At 43.1% G+C, this 22,196-nt stretch overlaps 1 protein-coding gene across 1 annotated transcript in view; it reads right to left on the reverse strand.

The window, feature by feature from the left end:
• CMTM7 (CKLF like MARVEL transmembrane domain containing 7) overlaps positions 1-22,196 on the reverse strand; it is an 80,138-nt gene that overhangs the window by 36,080 nt on the left and 21,862 nt on the right. The gene's annotated exons all lie outside the window — the stretch shown is intronic.

Below are 22,196 nucleotides of genomic sequence, written 5' to 3' on the forward strand. Positions count from 1 at the left end.
AACTACTGACCGCACTGGATTAGCTGGATTAAAAGTGACCTGTCTTAACAAGCTGCAGCTCCATTGCACTTTAAGTGATTGCAGTTCTATTTTGGTGGAGTACTTTCCTAAGCAAATAAATATGTTTTTTGTCCCTTTACAAACTTTCCCCCCCCCCCTTCCCTTTACAAGTTTATATGGTCATGCTTTCAACTCCTGTGACAAGGCTTTAATTGCCAATAAATATGCAGTACTTGAAACTGAAAAGCCAGGGGCCCAAAAGAACACTGGCACCAACCAGTCCTAGCACATGTACTGATCTGCATTGATCCAGCTCGTGGGACAGTGCACGGGTACAGGTTCCAAAGTGCAGGCTAATAGCATGCAGAAGCTAAATGAAGATTTGGACACTTAACCAGCTAAACTGAAGTGGCTAATATGATAGGTGGCTAGATTTAAGCTGGATAAATAAAGGGGGGGGGGCTTTCAGGGGCCGCACTAGGAGGAACTGAGTTAGCCAGCTAAGTTATCCAGCTAACTCTGATATTCTGAGCAGGGGCGGATTGGCCTATCGGGGGATCGGGCATCCCCCGGTGGGCCGATCGCTCCAGTCATGTGGTCTGCCGTGCGTGGCCGTGACAGAGCCGCACTCGGCAGACCACGTGACATGTCCTGGGCGGTCCGACATCGTGAGTCCGCCACTGATTCTGAGTTAGTTAGATAACTTAGGTGGCTAAGTTTGGTCAGGCCAAAGAGCTGTCCTAACAGTCGGCTATATTCAATAGCACAGCTGCACTATTGAATACACCTCCAAAGTTAGCCAGATTACGTTTATTGGCCCATACTGCTCCAGACTGGACAACTGTAGTTATCTCCTGGTCAGGCTCCTCTCTTCCTTTTCACTGTTCCAGAATACTGAAGCAAATCCAGTCCTGATCTTTCACGTCACAACTCTGGAGGCAAGCATGTATTTTTAGCACTGATTTCTTGAATCATTTCATCTAAATAATTTATATTTCAAATGCATGATATTAGTTAAAAAAAAATTATACAAAAGCACCACTCTGCATTGGGGTGAAGTATGAACACGCCAAAACAGATGCATGATCCTGACTTTGGAAGTCTGGCTCCTCAACATTTGCTCATTGGTTTTACTACCACACAGCTTCTGGGTTCCTTCCGTGTCAGCGAGTTCAGAACAGAATTGGTCCTTTTGCTCCTCCAACCACTGGGCTTGGCAGATATTTTTGGGAGTGGAGAGAGTGGGAATTCAGCCTATCATTTTTTTAGGGGACTGCGGGTGGGGAGGGTAATCAGAGCACCCCTGATTCCCACTTCCTTTGAAGATAATCATCTGTGATTAAACTAAACAGCAGGGGTGGAGGGGGTCAATACTCAAAAGGGTTTATGCTGGTGACTTTTGGAATTACAGAGATAAAACCCGACATTTGGATATTTTCCGGTTCCACAGGTAACTTGTCTTGTCGATTCATTACCCGCATAAAGGGACAAAAGGCAGCACTGGGAATGTTCCTAGGTCATGGTTTCTGCTCTACCTGGACAAAGCTATCCAGGTAATTTTGGTCAACCAAATAGCATCCTAAAGTTACCTGGATCGCGTGTGTGTGTATGGGAGGGGAGGGGAGACGGAGGAAGAGACACTAGCAGGCTGGTAGCTCCCCAATCTCTCCTCCCTGCCACAAGATTTTTAAAAAATGCAGATAAGTACCGGGCCAGGGGCACTCGCAATCCCCCCCCCCATTCCCCTGCTTTAAAAAGATGCTGTGAGCCGAATCCCCAGCTCCATGCTCCCAAAAGTGTCAACCAAACGGACCACTTTCTTTTCAGAAGTCACCAGGGGTCCATCAAGCCCAGCATCCTGTTTCCAACAGTGGCCAATCCAAGCCATAGGAACCTGGCAAGTATCCAAACACTAAGTCTATTCCATGTTACCATTGCTAATGGCAGTGGCTATTCTCTAAGTGAACTTAATAGCAGGTAATGAACTTCTCCTCCAGGGTAGCATTCTTTGAAATGCTCCCTGTTCCACGCGCAGGTCACCAAAGGCAGGCAGAGCTCCGAAGTCTCAATGCGTGGATGAGACGATGGTGCAAGGAAGAGGGATTCAGTTTTGTTAGGAACTGGGGAACCTTTTGGGGAAGGGGGAGTCTCTTCCGAAGGGATGGGCTTCACCTTAACCAGGGTGGAACCAGACTGCTGGCGCTAACCTTTAAAAAGGAGATAGAGCAGCTTTTAAACTAGAACAAAGGGGAAAGCCGACAGTCGCTCAGCAGCGCATGGTTCGGAGAGAGGTATCTTTAAAGGATACTAATGCTGCATTAGAATTAGGGCATCCCGACAGTGAGGTTCCAATAATTAGAAAAGTAGTCCAAGTGCCTGTAAGTAAAAACTCACCTGAGCTAAAAAATTCTAACTTATCCCTATCAATTAAAAAGCAGAATGAAAATACAAACAAAAAACAAACTTTGAAATGTTTGTATGCTAATGCCAGAAGTCTAAGAAGTAAGATGGGAGAATTAGAATGTATAGCAGTAAATGATGACATAGACTTAATTGGCATCTCAGAGACATGGTGGAAAGAGGATAACCAATGGGACAGTGCTATACCAGGGTACAAATTATATCGCTATGACAGAGAGGAGCACTCGGGAGGAGGTGTGGCGCTTTATGTCCGGGATGGCATAGAGTCCAACAGGATAAACATCCTGCATGAGACTAAATACAAAATTGAATCTTTATGGGTAGAAATCCCTTGTGTGTCGGGGAAGACTATAGTGATAGGGGTATACTACCGTCCACCTGGTCAAGATGGTGAGACGGACAGTGAAATGCTAAGAGAAATTAGGGAAGCTAACCAAATTGGTAGTGCAGTAATAATGGGAGACTTCAATTACCCACATATCCAGCGTGCAAGGAAATAGTAAAGCAAGTCCACCTTCAAAGTTATAATAAATTTTTATTGATTAGCTGAAATTCTTCAATATTAATAGTGGCAACTCCATACGTCTTCAATAACAAATATTAAAGTCCCCCGACACGGTCCGTGTTTCGCGGTCGCTGCATCGGGAGGGACCCACAATCAGTATCATCAACATAAAGATAATAAAGCTGATGGACCTAACAAAAATGGCTACACAGTTTCAATAAATTTTTAAACATACCTTGTACGTGCATCATGGAGCGCATCGGCTCACACGATTGAAAGACGATTTAAAGAGGTAATTTGGCGCCAAAAGACAGCAGCTATCGCGATAGATTCGTTCGTATAAGCCCCGCCCTCTCTATACACGGTTCAGCCAAACAAATGCCATTCTACATCCTTGTTTAATCCCTTAGGATGGACGGAGGAGAGCATAAAAATCCACTTCTGTTCCCGTCTACCTAAAATTTCTGAGTAATTACCTCCCCTAAATGGGGGAACAACCACCTCTAAGACTGAAAACTGCAATTCAGCAATAGTGTGTTGGTATTGAACCCAGTGTGTGACTAAAGGTTCATCCATCCTAAGGAGACGAATGTTTGAACAATGTTCTATAATGCGGGTCTTAATCATCCTGGAGGTCTTCCCCACATATAACATGGAGCACGGGCATTGTATAACATACACCAAGCCCTTAGTGGTACAGTCTGATGTATTGCAAAGTTTAAAGTGAGCCCCAGTATCAGGATGAATAAAAGAGTCTGAATGGCTGGTGTGTTTACACATTGTACAGTGCCCACAGGGGCCATAATGGCCCCCCCTGGTGTCCCTCAAATGTTTATTAAGACTAGCGTGTACTAGCTGATCCCGGAGGTTACTAGCTCTCCGAAAAGTGAAGCGTAATGATCCCTGGAAAAGAGAAGCTAAAGATAGATTCTCCCAGTGTCTTCTTATCATTGTAGCTATAGCCTTACTCGCTGTTGAAAACGGTAAAATACAATTGAGACATGGACTGTCATCATCCATTGAAGGAAGAAGCAACCAGACCCACACATTCAATTTAATTTTTGCATTCACGCCTCAGAAATCGCTTTTCTTGATATTACGATCTCAGTAGAACAGGATAAGTACGTTACCACTCTATTTAGGAAAGAGACTGATAGAAACACACTCTTAGCCTACTCGAGCTGCCATCCCAAGCCCCTTAGAGATAATATCCCTACGGGGCAATTTTTAAGATTGAAACGTCTATGCTCATCCCGGAGTGATTTTTTAGAGCAAGCCCAATTGATGTCTCAGCGGTTTTGGGAAAGGGGTTACCCCCCACGAGTGGTAAAAAAGGCTTTCAAAAGGGCACTGTATGCCAACCGAGACTGGTTGCTTCTTCCTTCAATGGATGATGACAGTCCATGTCTCAATTGTATTTTACCGTTTTCAACAGCGAGTAAGGCTATAGCTACAATGATAAGAAGACACTGGGAGAATCTATCTTTAGTTTCTCTTTTCCAGGGATCATTACGCTTCACTTTTCGGAGAGCTAGTAACCTCCGGGATCAGCTAGTACACGCTAGTCTTAATAAACATTTGAGGGACACCAGGGGGGGCCATCATGGCCCCTGTGGGCACTGTACAATGTGTAAACACACCAGCCATTCAGACTCTTTTATTCATCCTGATACTGGGGCTCACTTTAAACTTTGCAATACATCAGACTGTACCACTAAGGGCTTGGTGTATGTTATACAATGCCCGTGCTCCATGTTATATGTGGGGAAGACCTCCAGGATGATTAAGACCCGCATTATAGAACATTGTTCAAACATTCGTCTCCTTAGGATGGATGAACCTTTAGTCACACACTGGGTTCAATACCAACACACTATTGCTGAATTGCAGTTTTCAGTCTTAGAGGTGGTTGTTCCCCCATTTAGGGGAGGTAATTACTCAGAAATTTTAGGTAGACGGGAACAGAAGTGGATTTTTATGCTCTCCTCCGTCCATCCTAAGGGATTAAACAAGGATGTAGAATGGCATTTGTTTGGCTGAACCGTGTATAGAGAGGGCGGGGCTTATACGAACGAATCTATCGCGATAGCTGCTGTCTTTTGGCGCCAAATTACCTCTTTAAATCGTCTTTCAATCGTGTGAGCCGATGCGCTCCATGATGCACGTACAAGGTATGTTTAAAAATTTATTGAAACTGTGTAGCCATTTTTGTTAGGTCCATCAGCTTTATTATCTTTATGTTTTAGATGATACTGATTGTGGGTCCCTCCCGATGCAGCGACCGCGAAACACGGACCGTGTCGGGGGACTTTAATATTTGTTATTGAAGACGTATGGAGTTGCCACTATTAATATTGAAGAATTTCAGCTAATCAATAAAAATTTATTATAACTTTGAAGGTGGACTTGCTTTACTATTTCCTTGCACGCTGGATATGTGGACATTTATTGATGTGCAAGGCTTTTGCTTCTTGCTTTTGCTTGGTAGACTTCAATTACCCCAATATAGACTGGGTAAATGTATCATCGGGTCACGCTAGAGAGATAACGTTCCTGGATGGAATAAATGATAGCATTATGGAGCAATTGGTTCAGGAACCGACGAGAGAGGGAGCAATTTTAGATCTAATTCTCAGTGGAGCACAGGACTTGGTGAGAGAGGTAACGGTGGTGGGGCCGCTTGGCAATAGTGATCATAATATGATCAAATTTGATTTAATGACTGGAAAAGGAACAGTGTGCAAAATTCAAGGCTCTCGTGCTAAACTTTCAAAAGGGAAACTTTGATAAAATGAGAAAAATTGTTAGAAAAAAACTGAAAGGAGCAGCTACAAAAGTAAAAAATGTCCAAGAGGCGTGGTCATTGTTAAAAAATACCATTCTAGAAGCACAGTCCAGATGTATTCCACACATTAAGAAAGGTGGAAAGAAGGCAAAACGATTACCGGCATGGTTAAAAGGGGAGGTGAAAGAAGCTATTTTAGCCAAAAGATCTTCATTCAAAAATTGGAAGAAGGATCCAACAGAAGAAAATAGGATAAAGCATAAACATTGGCAAGTTAAATGTAAGACATTGATAAGACAGGCTAAGAGAGAATTTGAAAAGAAGTTGGCTGTAAAGGCAAAAACTCACAGTAAAAACTTTTTAAAATATATCCGAAGCAGAAAGCCTGTGAGGGAGTCAGTTGGACCGTTAGATGATCGAGGTGTTAAAGGGGCACTTAGAGAAGATAAGGCCATCGCGGAAAGATTAATTGATTTCTTTGCTTCGGTGTTTACTGAAGAGGATGTTGGGGAGGTACCCGTAATGGAGAAGGTTTTCATGGGTAATGATTCAGATGGACTAAATCAAATCCCGGTGAACCTAGAAGATGTGGTAGGCCTGATTGACAAACTGAAGAGTAGTAAATCACCTGGACTGGATGGTATACACCCCAGAGTTCTGAAGGAACTAAAAAATGAAATTTCAGACCTATTAGTAAAAATTTGTAACTTATCATTAAAATCATCCATTGTACCTGATGATTGGAGGATAGCAAATGTAACCCCAATATTTCAAAAGGGCTCCAGGGGCGATCCGGGAAACTACAGACCGGTTAGCCTGACTTCAGTGCCAGGAAAAATAGTGGAAAGTGTTCTAAACATCAAAATCACAGAACATATAGAAAGACATGGTTTAATGGAACAAAGTCAGCATGGCTTTACCCAGGGCAAGTCTTGTCTCACAAATCTGCTTCACTTTTTTGAAGGAGTTAATAAACATGTGGATAAAGGTGAACCGGTAGATATAGTATACTTGGATTTTCAGAAGGCGTTTGACAAAGTTCCTCATGAGAGGCTTCTAGGAAAAGTAAAAAGTCATGGGATAGGTGGCGATGTCCTTTCGTGGATTGCAAACTGGCTAAAAGACAGGAAACAGAGAGTAGGATTAAATGGGCAATTTTCTCAGTGGAAGGGAGTGGACAGTGGAGTGCCTCAGGGATCTGTATTGGGACCCTTACTGTTCAATATATTTATAAATGATCTGGAAAGAAAGACGACGAGTGAGATAATCAAATTTGCAGATGACACAAAATTGTTCAGAGTAGTTAAATCACAAGCAGATTGTGATAAATTGCAGGAAGACCTTGTGAGACTGGAAAATTGGGCATCCAAATGGCAGATGAAATTTAATGTGGATAAGTGCAAGGTGATGCATATAGGGAAAAATAACCCATGCTATAATTACACAATGTTGGGTTCCATATTAGGTGCTACAACCCAAGAAAGAGATCTAGGTGGATAACACATTGAAATCTTCGGTTCAGTGTGCTGCGGCAGTCAAAAAAGCAAACAGAATGTTGGGAATTATTAGAAAGGGAATGGTGAACAAAATGGAAAATGTCATAATGCCTCTGTATCGCTCCATGGTGAGACCGCAACTTGAATACTGTGTACAATTCTGGTCGCCGCATCTCAAAAAATACATAATTGCGATGGAGAAGGTACAGAGAAGGGCTACCAAAATGATAAGGGGAATGGAACAGCTTCCCTATGAGGAAAGACTAAAGAGGTTAGGACTTTTCAGCTTGGAGAAGAGACGGCTGAGGGGGGACATGATAGAGGTGTTTAAAATCATGAGAGGTCTAGAATGGGTAGATGTGAATCGGTTATTTACTCTTTCGGATAATAGAAAGACTAGGGGGCACTCCATGAAGTTAGCATGTGGCACATTTAAAACTAATCGGAGAAAGTTCTTTTTTACTCAACGCACAATTAAACTCTGGAATTTGTTGCCAGAGGATGTGGTTAGTGCAGTTAGTATAGCTGTGTTTAAAAAAGGATTGGATAAGTTCTTGGAGGAGAAGTCCATTACCTGCTATTAAGTTCACTTAGAGAATAGCCACTGCCATTAGCAATGGTAACATGGAATAGACTTAGTTTTTGGGTACTTGCCAGGTTCTTATGGCTTGGATTGGCCACTGTTGGAAACAGGATGCTGGGCTTGATGGACCCCCTTGGTCTGACCCAGTATGGCATTTTCTTATGTTCTTAACTTACTTATGTGCCCTTATCTTGTGCTCCTACCATGTGACAGGGGCAGACCAATGGCACCGGTAGCCCCTGTGACATAGTAAGGGCAAAGGCTAATCGGCGCCATTTTGAATACCGGCAGCCGACGGCCCGAGTGCAGGAGATCGCTCCAGGCCCCCCGCTGGACCACCAGGGACTTTTGGCAAGTCTTGGGGGGGGGGGGGGGTTGTAGTAAATTAAATTTAAAGGGTTGGGATGGGGGTTTTTTTCGGAAACAAATACATATGTAACTAATGAACAGATCGGGGTCCCCCGAGAATGGATGCAACAAATTTGGGTCCCGATGAATCCGAATACCGAATGGGATGAATCCATCCCTGCTGCACATTCCTATTGTCCTATTTGTACATGTTTCCAGGCTGGATTACATGTAATTCTTTCTTGCAATTTCAAAGTTGTATCTAATATTAGCAGAGAGATTTAAAAATAACAGGTGAGCACATAGAACTAAGTGCTGGGTGCTGGTTTACTGATGCCCGCTTTAACTTACTTACTTTCTCCATTCTCTTTATAGAAAGTCTGTTTAAAAAGCCAGGTTTTCAAACTACTTTTGAATAGTTAAGAACATAAAAACATAAGAACCTAAGAAAATGCCATACTGGGTCAGACCAAGGGTCCATCAAGCCCAGCATCCTGCTTCCAACAGTGGCCAATCCAGGCCACAAGAACCTGGCAAGTACCCAAAAACTAAGTCTATTCCATGTTACCATTGCTAATGGCAGTGGCTATTCTCTAGGTGAACTTAATAGCAGGTAACGGACTATTTGAAATTTCTCTGTAATCTTATTTCAAGAGGCACTGTATTCCACAAGGTGGGTCTAGCTAGTGATAATGCTCGCTCCCTGACTTGGGTGAGTCGAGCTGTTTTAACCGATGGAACAGTTAATAGTGCTTTATTAGCCAATCTCAGATTTCTATGTGGTACATGTACACGTAATGCTATGTTGAGCCATTCCGCTTTTTCATCATGAATCAATTTATGTATTGTGCACAGTGCTTTAAATTGTACTCTTTGTTCTCTTTTTAAAGAAATCAAAACTGAACCTACCTGCTTGATAGAGGCCTGCGATATAAAAACTCAAGTAGAAAGGTGCAAATAAATATTCAAGAATAGATGATGGTGCAACAGTCCAACACAACACATAGGATTAAAGTTAGATAGGAGTACTACAGAAGGCTGAAACTAACGTAAGGCCACCTAGGTCTCATGGTAGCTTATAATGTGGACATTTCTAGCTCTGGGTGTGTCCATGGGAGTAGCAAGTGGAATGAGTGATAGTCATGGTCCAACCCCTACAGGGTGGATCTTTGTCCAAAAGCTGTATGGGGCAACTCATGGAGTTACTGGGAGGAGTCACTGACCAGAGCAGCAGTGGAGATTCACCAAGGGCCATCAGCCTTTTATCTCCACTTACACTGTGGGTGTTTTGCTCTTTCACAGGATGATGCAATAAAGTGCGCGCAGCCTAGCGCACAGATTTACATGTGGTTGGAAGTACTTTTTGGATGTGCTAAACTAGCACCCGATGCAATAAGATTAGCGTATCCAAGATGCACACCTAAACAAACGCTTAGCCGATAGCGCTCATTACATATAAATTCCATGTAGATGAGGCTATAAGCTATTACCCCCCCCATGCAAAAAAAATCGCTAGGCACCCAACATGTACTTTTTAATGTGGAAAATTTAACTTTAGCCCCGAAGCTGGCATTAAATCAATCCGTGAGTCAAGGGCTCAGAAGAAATTAAAGAAATAGTGTTCCTTGTGGTTCCTACCATTATTCTTAAACACCTATTACTTGTGGTGTTTAAAAATAAAAGGTATAATGTAACAGCTTGATGAAAAAATACAAAGTTCTAGATGCACAATATACACGCACAATAGATATGCTCTAGGCCGATCTTGCCCTTGCCATTGTGCATGTTGGACGTCCAGAAATTGACCTCAAGTGGGATTAGAACGGATGCTCTTATTGAGTACCCATTGCAATTGTGGGAACACAACCACATCTCCTGGGTACCCAATTCATTTGAGTGTTAGGGACGCATAATTCTTCCTTAGTGCATCCTTCTCAATGCAGCAGCTCATTAAAATATAGAATCGGGCGCCCAGGAGATGTGTCTGTGCGTGCATTAGGAAAATGGGCGCTTAATACAAGTGCCCATTTTAATGCACGTCTTATTGCATTGGCCCCTCAGTTAGTTGGAATGGTTCCAGGAGGGAACCCAGCTGCCGGCTGTGCTCTGGAGGGCGCTAGTTTCCTAATCCAGGAGGATAAAGGGCTAAGAACATCAACCAGGTATTTGATACTATTTAGAAAAGTCCTTTTCTCCCATTTGGTAAGTCTCAGACAGGCTTCTAAAGGAACAGAAGCCTGCTGGCAACAAGAGGAGGTCCCAATTTTCTCACCTTTTTACTAGAGAAATGTGAGAAACTGATTATTTCCAAGCTGAACTTTTGACTTTGTAATACTGAAAACACTTTCCCATTTTGCCTTTTAGTAAACATTTATTTTGTTTTGGAATACCACTTTTGGTGTGAACATAAGAAATTGCCATGCTGGGTCAGACCAAGGGTCCATCAAGCCCAGCATCCTGTTTCCAACAGAGGCCAAACCAGGCCACAAGAACCTGGCAATTACCCACACAAAGAAGATCCCATGCTACTGATGCAATTAATAGCAGTGGCTATTCCCTAAGTAAATTTGATAAACCCAGTGTTTCTCCAATAATAAGTCAGGTCTTATATTCTTTTTTAGCTCCGAAAAAACAGCTAGGGCTTATTTTCAGGGGATGTTATTTTTTTCCATGATTAGTGAATGAGGACAAGGCTAAGCCCACCTCCTCTTTCATTCACCAATCAGTTTCAATTTTTGGCCGAACTTTTTGGTTTGGCCTTCATTATCAGCCTGCTGCAGTAAATTTTGTTTTCCCGCGGTTTGAGGCGATTTTATATCTTTCCCCCCCCCCCCGAAGCGAAGCCCAAAACCCGGGGGGGGGGTGGGGGCAGACAGAGGGTTGTAAAAAAAAACAAAAAACAAAAAACCCCAAACCCCCCCCAACTCTCCAAATGTAATTTATTGCAAACCCCCCCCCCAAAAAAAAAACAAACTTGTCGAAACTCCCTGGTGGTCCCGGGAGCGATCTCCCGCCTCGGGCCGTCGGCTGCCAGCAATCAAAATGGCGCCGATGGTCCTTTGCCCTTTCCATGTTGACAGGCTATCAGCGCCATTGGCCGGCAAGGTTTTTTTTTTTTGGGGGGGGGGGGGGTTTGCAATAAATTACATTTGGAGGGTTGGGGTGGGTTTGGGTTTTTTTTTTAAACAACCCTCCATCTGCCCCGGTTTCGGGCCCCCAGGGTCTTTCGGTAAATCTTGGGGGGGGGGGGGGGGGGGGGGTGTCGGTCGGGAGGGCAAGTCTTGGGGTGGAACCGCTCATCGTCTTAAAAGCTAGGGCTTATATTTCAAGCCCCACTCCAAAAATCCTGGAAATCAAGCTAGGGCTTATTTTCAGGGTAGGGTTTATTATTGGAGCAACACGGTAGCCATTAATAGACTTCTCCTCCAAGAACTTATCCAAACCTTTTTTGAACCTAGCTACATTAACGGCATTTTACTGAGATACTGAGAACTGCCCCACAGTAGAAGAATCCTGAATCCAGTATTGCAGTGAGTTCGTTAGTGCGCTGCAATTCTCAAAAAGTGGCTGCTTGCCTGTTTCACAGAGCAGCCTGATAGAAAAAAAAAAACAGGTTACTTTTCATTATTATTTATTTATTTAACAGTTTTTTATACCGACCTTCATAGTAATAACCATATCGGATCGGTTTACATTTAACAGGGAATAACTGGAGTAACAATTCAAGTAAACGAGAGCTAAACAATAGGTGGGAATAAGTCAAAGTTACAATCAACAGGGAAAGAGAACTTGGAAGCTTGCGACAAGCTGGAAGGAAGATAAGGCAGGAGAAATATAAAGTGTTACCATAGAGTGTACGGTTAAAAGCTTAATAGGTGCTTTAACCTGGAAGAGTCAGAGTCCATTCTTGAGTGTAAATGCAAGGTCGGGTAAGAGTGAAGGTCAAACTAGTGAATGTCTGGTAAATGCAAGGTCGGGTAAGAGTGAAGGTCAAACTAGTGAATGTCTGGTGGATCGGTGTGGTTTAGTTGCACAAAATGTCAACTTACCAGAGTTTAAAAAAAATAAATAAAAAAAATAAAAATCAGTTTGCCCTCTTACCTCGGGGAAGTGATTTTTTTTTTTTTTGGCAGGCAAGGGGGCAGCTGGTTAGCAAGCCACCCCGATCTTCTTATAGCTTGGGGAATGGAAGAGGAAGACAGGAGGAGAAGAATAGAGGAGAAGAAAATTAGGGCACAATGGAAAAAGAGAAGAGACTGCACCTGAGTGACATAGCGAATGGAAGAGAAGAGAAAAGCAGCTACATGAGGGTGGGGATGAAATTGCCAGGGATGAAATGCACTCCCTATGCATTCCTACTCCTCCCCTCCAGAACACCCAGCCTCCCCCCACTTCATTATTTGGGAGAGGAGGCACCAGCAAGTGTACATGACCAGGGCCTTTTGTCCCAAACAAAAAATTCTTTCAGGACTTACTCAAACTCTGCAAACTGCAATCCCTGCACTGTCATTCAGCTCTGAAATCTGATAAACTCAGGTAAAACCTCTACAAGTTAGATACAAGAACAAGAAAATTCCTTCATGGAACAGCTCCCCTATGAGGAAAGACTAAAGAGGTTAGGACTTTTCAGCTTGGAGAAGAGACGACTGAGGGGGGATATGATAGATGTGTTTAAAATCATGAGAGGTCTAGAACGGGTAGATGTGAATCGGTTATTTACTCTTTCGGATAGTAGAAAGACTAGGGGGCACTCCATGAAGTTAGCATGGGGCACATTTAAAACTAATCGGAGAAAGTTCTTTTTTCCTCAACGCACAATTAAACTCTGGAATTTGTTGCCAGAGAATGTGGTTAGTGCAGTTAGTATAGCTGTGCTTAAAAAAGGATTGGATAAGTTCTTGGAGGAGAAGTCCATTACCTGCTATTAAGTTCACTTAGAGAATAGCCACTGCCATTAGCAATGGTAACATGGAATAGACTTAGTTTTTGGGTACTTGCCAGGTTCTTATGGCCTGGATTGGCCACTGTTGGAAACCGGATACTGGGCTTGATGGACCCTTGGTCTGACCCAGTATGGCATTTTCTTATGTTCTTATTGGGGGAAACTAATGAACCTTACTGCTATGCCTAGTATTTTTGAGTTATAGAAAGTTTTATGTATTCAGTTCTGTAACTTGTGTTTTCAGATGTTTCAATAAAAATTTGAATTACAAACAGCAAGGTTCATTCCCACCACAGTATGCACAAACCAAGTTCATTTGGAGGCACTGACTTGACAAGAATCTGAGGGTGATCATACCCAGTGACCTCAGTGCAATGAGCTAGTGGGATGCTAGAAACACAGGAAAAAACATGCAAAGATGAAAAACAGAGGTGGTAATCTCTCTACACAAACAACTGATGAGACCTCATCTTGTATACCGTGTTCAGTTCATTTCCAAAAGGATGTGGAGAGAACAGAGCTACCAAAGTGGTGCAGTGTCTAACTTAGACTCTAATAAGCGAATGTATATTAAGAAGCTGAATATGTACACCTTGGAGAAGGCAAAAGGCGGTATGACTGACATTTAAAATGTCCCAAATGTATAAACAAGTGTTTTTCAGTAAGAAGAAAGTAAGTTCTAGAACAAGGATTCTTGACAGAAGGCGCTAGGCTTGGAAGTCATGTTCGCATTGCTTCACAAAAAAAGCGGCGAATGCATGAACAGAGTCCCAAGAATGGTGATGGGGGCAAAATGGTAACAAAAAACTTAAGGTGGCATGGGACATACACAGAAAAGATACTTAACTGTGGAGAAGTAATAGTGAAGTCAGAGATCAAGTAAGGTCTGTGGTATTGGAAGTATGAAAAAAAAAATGGACTAGATAGTTCTTGTGCACTTTCATTTCTGTGAACTTACCACCTATCTATTTCTTTTGACCTTTGTTTCAATTCTCTGTGCAGAAGGGTGAACATGACACCTATGTAAGAAGAGTACATAGTTTTTACAGTAGTTAGGAAACCACATTAGCTTAAAAAAACACTTCCTCAAAATACATTTGTATATTTGCAAAAACGCAAGCAGCATAACATCTTTTAACATGCTCTAGTGCAAATGATCAAACTGGAAACCTAAAGTGGATCCAGAATTGGCAACACTGTATATGATTAAGTGTAAATCTATACAGCTCAAATGTTTTCAGGACTGCTGCTTAAGAAAAATTAAAAAAAAAAAAAAAGTTGAATTCCACCCCCCCCCCCACCCCCACAAATACAGAAAATATTTCTTCAATATTTGTTCTCCAGTTGAAATGTTGTACTTCATAATGGTCTAAGATAAATGTCTAAATTTAACAAAATAAAATTTGACATTTCCTGTGTACTGCATATTTATCTGGGTACTGAAACTTGCACAGTGATGGCAGAATAAGAAAAAACTTTCTGCCACAATTAAAATAGATAAAGATAAACCCCAAAAGACATCCACCCAATGAAGCTCTTAAAAGTGCAAAGTTGTATGCCAAGGAGCACTTCTATTAAACTGCATCTGAAATTATTAAAGATTTCATAATAAATTAGTTGTTCACCAGGAAGAGCAGGTTAAATATTTTCTTTATAAATTGGTGACAGAGGGAAACATAGGGCCTCATTTTCTAAAGTATCGCAGGCCTGCGATACTTTAGGGAATGAGGGGCCGAAACGGGGGGCGGTCCTGTGCTAGCCGGCAGCGATCGCACCGCCGCAGTGCGATCGCTGCCGGTTTCGCACCCAATAGCGCCACCATAGAAGGTGCAGCTATTGGGTGCGAAATAGGACATGAAAAGGGCCTTACCTTTTCTTCGTCCACGGCGTCTTCACAGAGTCGGCCCTGGTGACGCCCTGACGACTCCTCTTCCAGGGCCGACTCCGCCCCATCTTGGTATCGCATGCGATAAGGGACTTTTCGCGTGCGATCCGTCTGGTAAATGACCCCCATAGTGACTTAACTAGTGAGTCACGAACACTAGCAGCGGGAGCTCTTAAACTCATGGCTAGACCTTCACCTGAATCAAAGATCCACACTCTAACTCCTAAACCACTCTTCCCTTTATAGGCTTATTCTACAAAATATGAGATATTTAGCCTGTACAACTCAAGTAAGAACTAAATGGAACATGCGTGTCCACAGTCACGCGTGGATCCAAAGTTCTGCCCAACCCATTATAGCCTTCAAGTTCCCCCCATCCTTCTCAGATATCTCCTGAAGATTTGGAGTGGCTAGGATGCCAAAGCAGAAAGTTACTAGGGGAACACACACACCAATCTCATAAGCCTGCTTTTCCTTTAGAAAGTAGGCTTGAAAGGGATCTAAAGGTTCAGATCAAAGATGCAAACTTTGTAAAGCAAAAACTGATAATGATGCTCATGATCTTTATGTGAAAACTGAGCGAAATACAAAAAAAAAAAAAAAAAAAGAGTCAGAATTTAATGGACATTATAAACCGATATCACAACTATATGGCAACTAGCATCTCGATCAGGAATCCGATATGTGCACAACAATGCAATTCAAGTATCTTACTGTGCAGTCACAAAATGTGCATTGGGAAAAAAAAAAAAAGAGAAATCACAAGAGTGTCGCGACTTGAGAAAGAAAAATCGATTAGTCCCTGGCACATGTTTGACTTTGGGACCTGTCTAGTGTGTCTAAGCTGAGAAAAGGATGCCACCAAATATAACAGGAAATCGGGAGGGGGGGGGGTGGGTAAGTCTTGATATTTGCATCAGGAAACCTGTGCGTGATATATTAAGATAAATGTATTGGGTTTATGTTCGTCGGTAAAAGTTATAGCAAAGCATATACAAATATATGGTGTTTTCCTAAACTAAAAAATGAAGTCTTAATAATGAAATTGTTGATGGTCTGAAAAAGTGTGTTAACAACTAATTTGATTTCTTAAATTAGCAAAAGGATTTGCCCATTTCATTGATTTTAAATTCACCTTTCCAAGAGACCTGGTAAAGATGGGGTACAATACGATCAACACACAAACGTAGACAAATGTGTTTACAAATTTAAAATAGCCAAGAGAAAAACTAAAAATCAGAAAAAAATAAGTGAAATCTACTACTGAAGTAGTTTTAAAAACACTTAGATACTAAAAACCAAGCCAAAAATGTATTGCCCCCAAGGACAAAAAGTAAAAAGGCTTATATGAAGCTGCTACGTTTTAGTTACTCTAACGCACTGAAAGACCTTCTTGGGGAAGGGAGATGAGGAGACTGGGCTCGATCTTGGTCTAACCCAGCCTGGCACTTATGTTCTTCATTCTATAGTTTCGATGCTGCACGAGAAAATGCCCTGTTCTCAGTTTTGCTAAGACTCATTGTTTTCACCATGACAGACAATGAAACTTCAATTATCAATCTGTGGTACTACATGAACGAAAACCTGGCTCTTTCAACAAGCTTTTTCTTAATTCTAATTACAGACATCATACATTTTGTTTTATGATTTTATAACGACTTTTAGTGTTATTTAGATGTTTTACTATGAATTTTAGGTATGATTTATGATTATTTATTTATTTTAAATCTTTTCTATACCGTCGTTTGGAGGATACCGTCACAACTGTTTACATCAAGGCACATAAAATTATTGATACTGTGATTTGCACCTTTACAAGAGTGCCATAAGGTTCGGTAACATAGTTAGTGATCAATAATGTTAAATGTAACTAATCATGTCCATGTCTCTATCTCGGTTATTATTATAGAATTACTTTAAAATTGTGATTTGTCCTTTAAAGACTACACTTAGGGGTAGATTTTCAAAAAACACGAATAGGCATACTTTTGCTGGCGCATCAGGCGCAAGCAAAAGTACGCTGGATTTTAGTAGATATGTGCGGAGCCGCGCATATCCACTAAAATCCTGGATCGGCGCGCGCAAGGCTATGAATTCTGTATAGCCGGCGCGCGCCGAGCCGCGCAGCCTACCCCCGTTCCCTCCAAGGCCGCTCCGAAATCGGAGCGGCCTTGAAGGGAATCCTCTAACGCCCTCCCCTCACCTTCCCCTCCCTTCCTCTACCTAACCCACCCGCCCGGCCCTGTCTACACCCCCCCCTTACCTTTCTCCGGGGAATTACGCCTCCTGGAGGGAGAAGTAAATCCCCGCGCGCCAGCGGGCCGCTAGCGCGCCGGGACGCGATCTGGGGGCGGGTCCGGAGGGCGCGGCCACGCCCCCGGGCCGTAGCCACGCCCCCAGGCCCACCCCCGGAACGCTCCCGACACGCCCCGAAAACGCCGCACGTTCGGGCCCGCCCCCGACACGCCCCCTCCGAAAACCCCGGGACTTGCGCGCGCCGGTAGGCCTATGTAAATAGGCTTACCGGCGCGCAGAGCCCTGCTCGCCTAAATCCGCCCGGTTTTGGGCGGATTTAGGCGAGCAGGGCTCTGAAAATCCGCCCCTTAGGGGTAGATTTTCAGAGCCCTGCTCGCCTAAATCCGCCCAAAACCGGGCGGATTTAGGCGAGCAGGGCCCTGCGCGCCGGGAAGCCTATTTTACATAGGCCTCCCGGCGCGCGCAGAGCCCGGGACTCGCGTAAGTCCCGGGGTTCTCGGAGGGGGGCGTGTCGGGGGCGTGTCGGGGGGCGGGCCCGGTCGTCGCGGCGTTCCGGGGGCGTGTCGGCAGCGTTTTGGGGGCGGGTACGGGGCGTGGCTACGGCCCGGGGGCGTGGCCACGCCCTCCGTACCCGCCCCCAGGTCGCGGCCCGGCGCGCAGCAGGCCCGCTGGCGCGCGGGGATTTACGTCTCCCTCTGGGAGGCGTAAATCCCCCGACAAAGGTAAGGGGGGGGTGTAGACAGGGCCGGGCGGGTGGGTTAGGTAGGGGAAGGGAGGGGAAGGTGAGGGGAGGGCAAAGGAAAGTTCCCTCCAAGGCCGCTCCGATTTCGGAGCGGCCTTGGAGGGAACGGGGGGAGGTAGCGCGGCTCGGCGCGCGCAGGCTATACAAAATCGATAGCCTTGCGCGCGCCGATCCAGGATTTTAGTGGATACGCGCGGCTCCGCGCGTATCTACTAAAATCCAGCGTACTTTTGTTTGCGCCTGGAGCGCAAACAAAAGTAGGCTGTTCGCGCTCGTCTGAAAATCTACCCCTTAGTGAATACAGTAGTGTGTGTGGATGTTATATTGAACGTGCTTTGCCTGTCCCTGTATGTTGTATTCTATTTGTATTTTAATTGTGTATTTGACTTACATTGTAAACCGATGTGATGTTTCCTACGAACGTCGGTATATAAAACACAAATAAATAAAAATAAATCTCAAAATCTGCCCCAGGATATCGGGAGAAAGACAGTTTTCTATATCGCAGTCCTCTACCATGTAGGACTTTGACTGCCATAAGGAGCTTGAACTTAATGGAAACAATAGGAAGCCAGTGAAGTTCCTTTAATAAAATGGCTTACAAGTGTCCTGAAAATGCAACCAAAAGATTGCAACTGATCCAAAATGGTAAGGCACAAAATGATTTACTTAATTAGCAAGCATACAGACAATAAATTAGATTAACCTAAGAACTGAATAATGTTAGAGCATGCATTATTGTTGATATTTGAAGAAAAAAGGCATAAAAGTTGAACTGCTCTGATTTTCATAAAAGCACTCTTATCCAGTGTAACTATGGGCAGTCACATTTAATGTGGCATCAGTAAAACTCCTAAGTAGCAAACCTTTTTTTTTTTTTTTTTTGGGGGGGGGGGGGGGGGAGTTAAGCATAGCCTATTTAATTTCATCCACAAATGGCCTGCAGACAAAAAAAGTTTAAAACCTCTACCAATTTCCTCCTCCTTTACTGATGGAAGCCTTCAACTACAAAAAACAAACAATAAGCTCAAAAAGATGAAAAACATTTTTATATGTTTAGCTTTTGTCAGTTTAAAATGTTACTCTGCTGTACGTTAGCCTTTTCAGGAGATTGCTCAAGGTATTTATAAATCAGAGAAATACAATCTACCTTAACACTTCCAGCAAGTATGCTCTAAACATAAGATGTGGTTAAAAGTCATAAGTAATGAAGGAAAATTAATAAGATTAAAAAGGTAGTGCTAAAGTTATTTAAAAAAAAATTCTCATTCTGAAAGCTATACCAGAGTCATAGCTGACAAATCCCAGCTCTCTCTTTTTTGGCTAACTACCATTACAGCAGCAGCATTATGGGGCTGCCATGGCCTCGATAATCAATGTAAATCTAAAATTTTATGCAAAAATAATTCTTGGAGCATAGGTATTTTGATCACATTTCTATTTTGGGGAGACTCCTATGCTAACAACTGAATTTTATAAGTGGCTGAACACGCATGATATCAATCTGAAATTTTCTTTACAGTCATACCCATGAAATGTCATTTCTGGATATTTTTTTAATTCAAAACCCACTGGACAGAAAATACAATTTCAAAGAGACACCATCCATCCACCACCATGAAGATTAAAATATATATCAACCTTTCTGTAGTTTGTCAGATTACATGGACTTTGTTCAGGTATCACTGAATTTAAAACAGAGATGCAGTGAATTGTTAAAAGATTATTGGATCATGGCTATCCTGTTCAATGCTTAAGAACAGTTTTAAAAAAAGAGAACAGAGTCAGAGTGACAAACCACCCTGTGTGTATACTTTGTACAGTTTTCTAGTGAAGATAAATATGGCAATCAAGACACACTGGACAAATTACTACTTACCTGATAATTTTATTTTCCTTAGTGTAGACATATGGAGTCGGGACCAGTGGATTATGCTCCCCTGCCAGCAGATGGTGACGGACAGAGTAAGCTGACGTCACAGAATATATACTTCTACAGTGACACCAGCCTGCCAGGATTCTCTCCTAAAGCAACTGGTGACAGACTAGCAAAAAACTTGATTTAAAAAACAAATCAACCATAACTGTACTCAAACAAGAAACAATGAAATCAAATAAGAATGTAGGTACCCCAATCTAGGGACTAGACGTACACTTACCAGTAATTCCCTGGGACCCAGAACCCCACAGGAGAACCACTGATGCAATTATTTGGCAGCCGAGAGCAGGAAGCAGAGTCCATCTGTCTTCACTAAGGAAAATAAAATTATCAGGTAAGTAGTAATTTCTCCATTTCCTAGCTTGTAGACAGATAGATTCAGGACTAGTGGAATGTACCAAAGCTACTCCTGAACAGGGTGGAAAGGCTGCCCGTGGTCCAGTCAACACCGCACGTGCAAAGGCTATGTCCTCTTGGGCCTGAACATCCAGACAACAATAACCGAGGTGAGGTATTTTACTAGCATGTAGGCATTTGTATCAATCTTATTTGTTGTGTTTTCTCAATAGGATATATGTTTACAGAAGAGAAGCTATGGGAAGAGCTTGGAAAACTAAAAGTTGACAAAGCCATGGGGCCTGATGAGGTTCATCCCAGGATACTGAGGGAGCTCAGAGATGTGCTGGCGGGTCCACTGCATGACCTGTTCAATAGATTCCTAGAAACGGGAGTGGTGCCGAGTGATTAGAGAAGAGCGGTGGTGGTCCCGCTTCACAAGAGTGGGAGCAGAGAAGAGGCTGGAAACTACAGGCCGGTTAGCCTGTAGTTGCTGCTGAAAGAAAGAATAGTGAACCATCTACAGTCGGAAGAATTGCTGAACTAGAGGCAGCATGGATTCACCAAGGGAAGATCCTGTCAGACAAATCTGATTTTTTTGATTGGGTGACTAGGGAATTAGATAGAGGAAGAGCACTCTATGTCATCTACTTGGATTTCAACAAAGCTTTTGATACAGTCCCGCACAGGAGGCTTGTGAATAAAATGAGAAGCTTAGGAGTGAATGCAGAGGTGGTGGCCTGGATTGCAAACTGGTTGACGGTAAATGGAACTTACTCTGAAGAAAGAGCGGTGTTAAGCGGAGTGCTGCAAGGATCGGTGTTGGGCCCGGTCCTGTTCAATATCTTTGTCAGCGACATTGCAGATGGGATAGAAGGTAAGATCTGTCTTTTTGCGGATGATACTAAGATCTGCAACAGAGTGGACTCGCCAGAAGTAGTGGAGAGAATGATTCGGGTTTTAAGGAAGCTGGAAGATTGGTCGAAGACATGGCAGCTGAGATTCAATGCCAAGAAGTGCAGAGTCATGCATATGGGATGTGGAAATCCGAAAGAACTGTATTTGATGGGGGGTTAAGGGCTGATGTGCACGGAGCAGGAGAGAAACCTTGGGGTGACAGTGTAATGATCTGAAGTCGGCGAAACAATGTGACAAGGCGATAGCTAAAGCAAGAAGAATGCTGGGCTGCAAAGAGGAATATCTAGTAAGAGAAAAGAAGTGATGATCCCCTTGTACAGGGTCTTGGTGAGGCCTCACCTGGAGTACAGTGTTCAGTTCTGGAGACCATATCTCCAAAGGGACAGAGACAGGATGGAGGCGGTCCAGAGAAGGGCAACCAAAAAGGTGGATGGTCTTCATAAAATAACTTATGAGGAGATATTGAAGAATGTAAATATGTACACCCTGGAAGAGAGAAGGAGCAGGGGTGATATGATACAGACTTTCAGATACTTGAAAGGTTTTAATGATCCATGGTCAACAACAAACCTTTTCTGTTGGAAAAAGAAATCAGTAGAACAAGGGGACACGATTTGAAGCTCCAGGGACGAAGACTCAGAACAAATGTCAGGAAGTATTTCTTCACGGAGAGGGTGGTGGATACCTGGAATGCCCTTCTGGAGGAAGTGGTGAAGACTAAAACTGTGAAGGATTTCAAAGGGGCATGGGTTAAACACTGTGGATCCATAAAGGCTAGAGGATGGGAATGAAGAGAAGAACCATGGGGGTGGAGTACTAGAATAGAGGCTTCTACCTGATGATTACTACCCTTACTCAATAAACCTTCGCAACTCCAACATTGCTCTCTGCTTCAACGGCAAGGAGAAATGTGGAAGAGGGAATTTGCATTCAGATAACCACCAACAAGGTCTGAACTTCACAATCTGGGTAAACAAAGAAGCATGGGGGTAGCTTGCTTACTACCCTAAACCAATTAAGCCTGATACATCACTTTGAAT

This window comes from Rhinatrema bivittatum, chromosome 2 (assembly GCF_901001135.1).
Source record: "Rhinatrema bivittatum chromosome 2, aRhiBiv1.1, whole genome shotgun sequence".
Lineage (NCBI taxonomy): Eukaryota > Metazoa > Chordata > Amphibia > Gymnophiona > Rhinatrematidae > Rhinatrema > Rhinatrema bivittatum.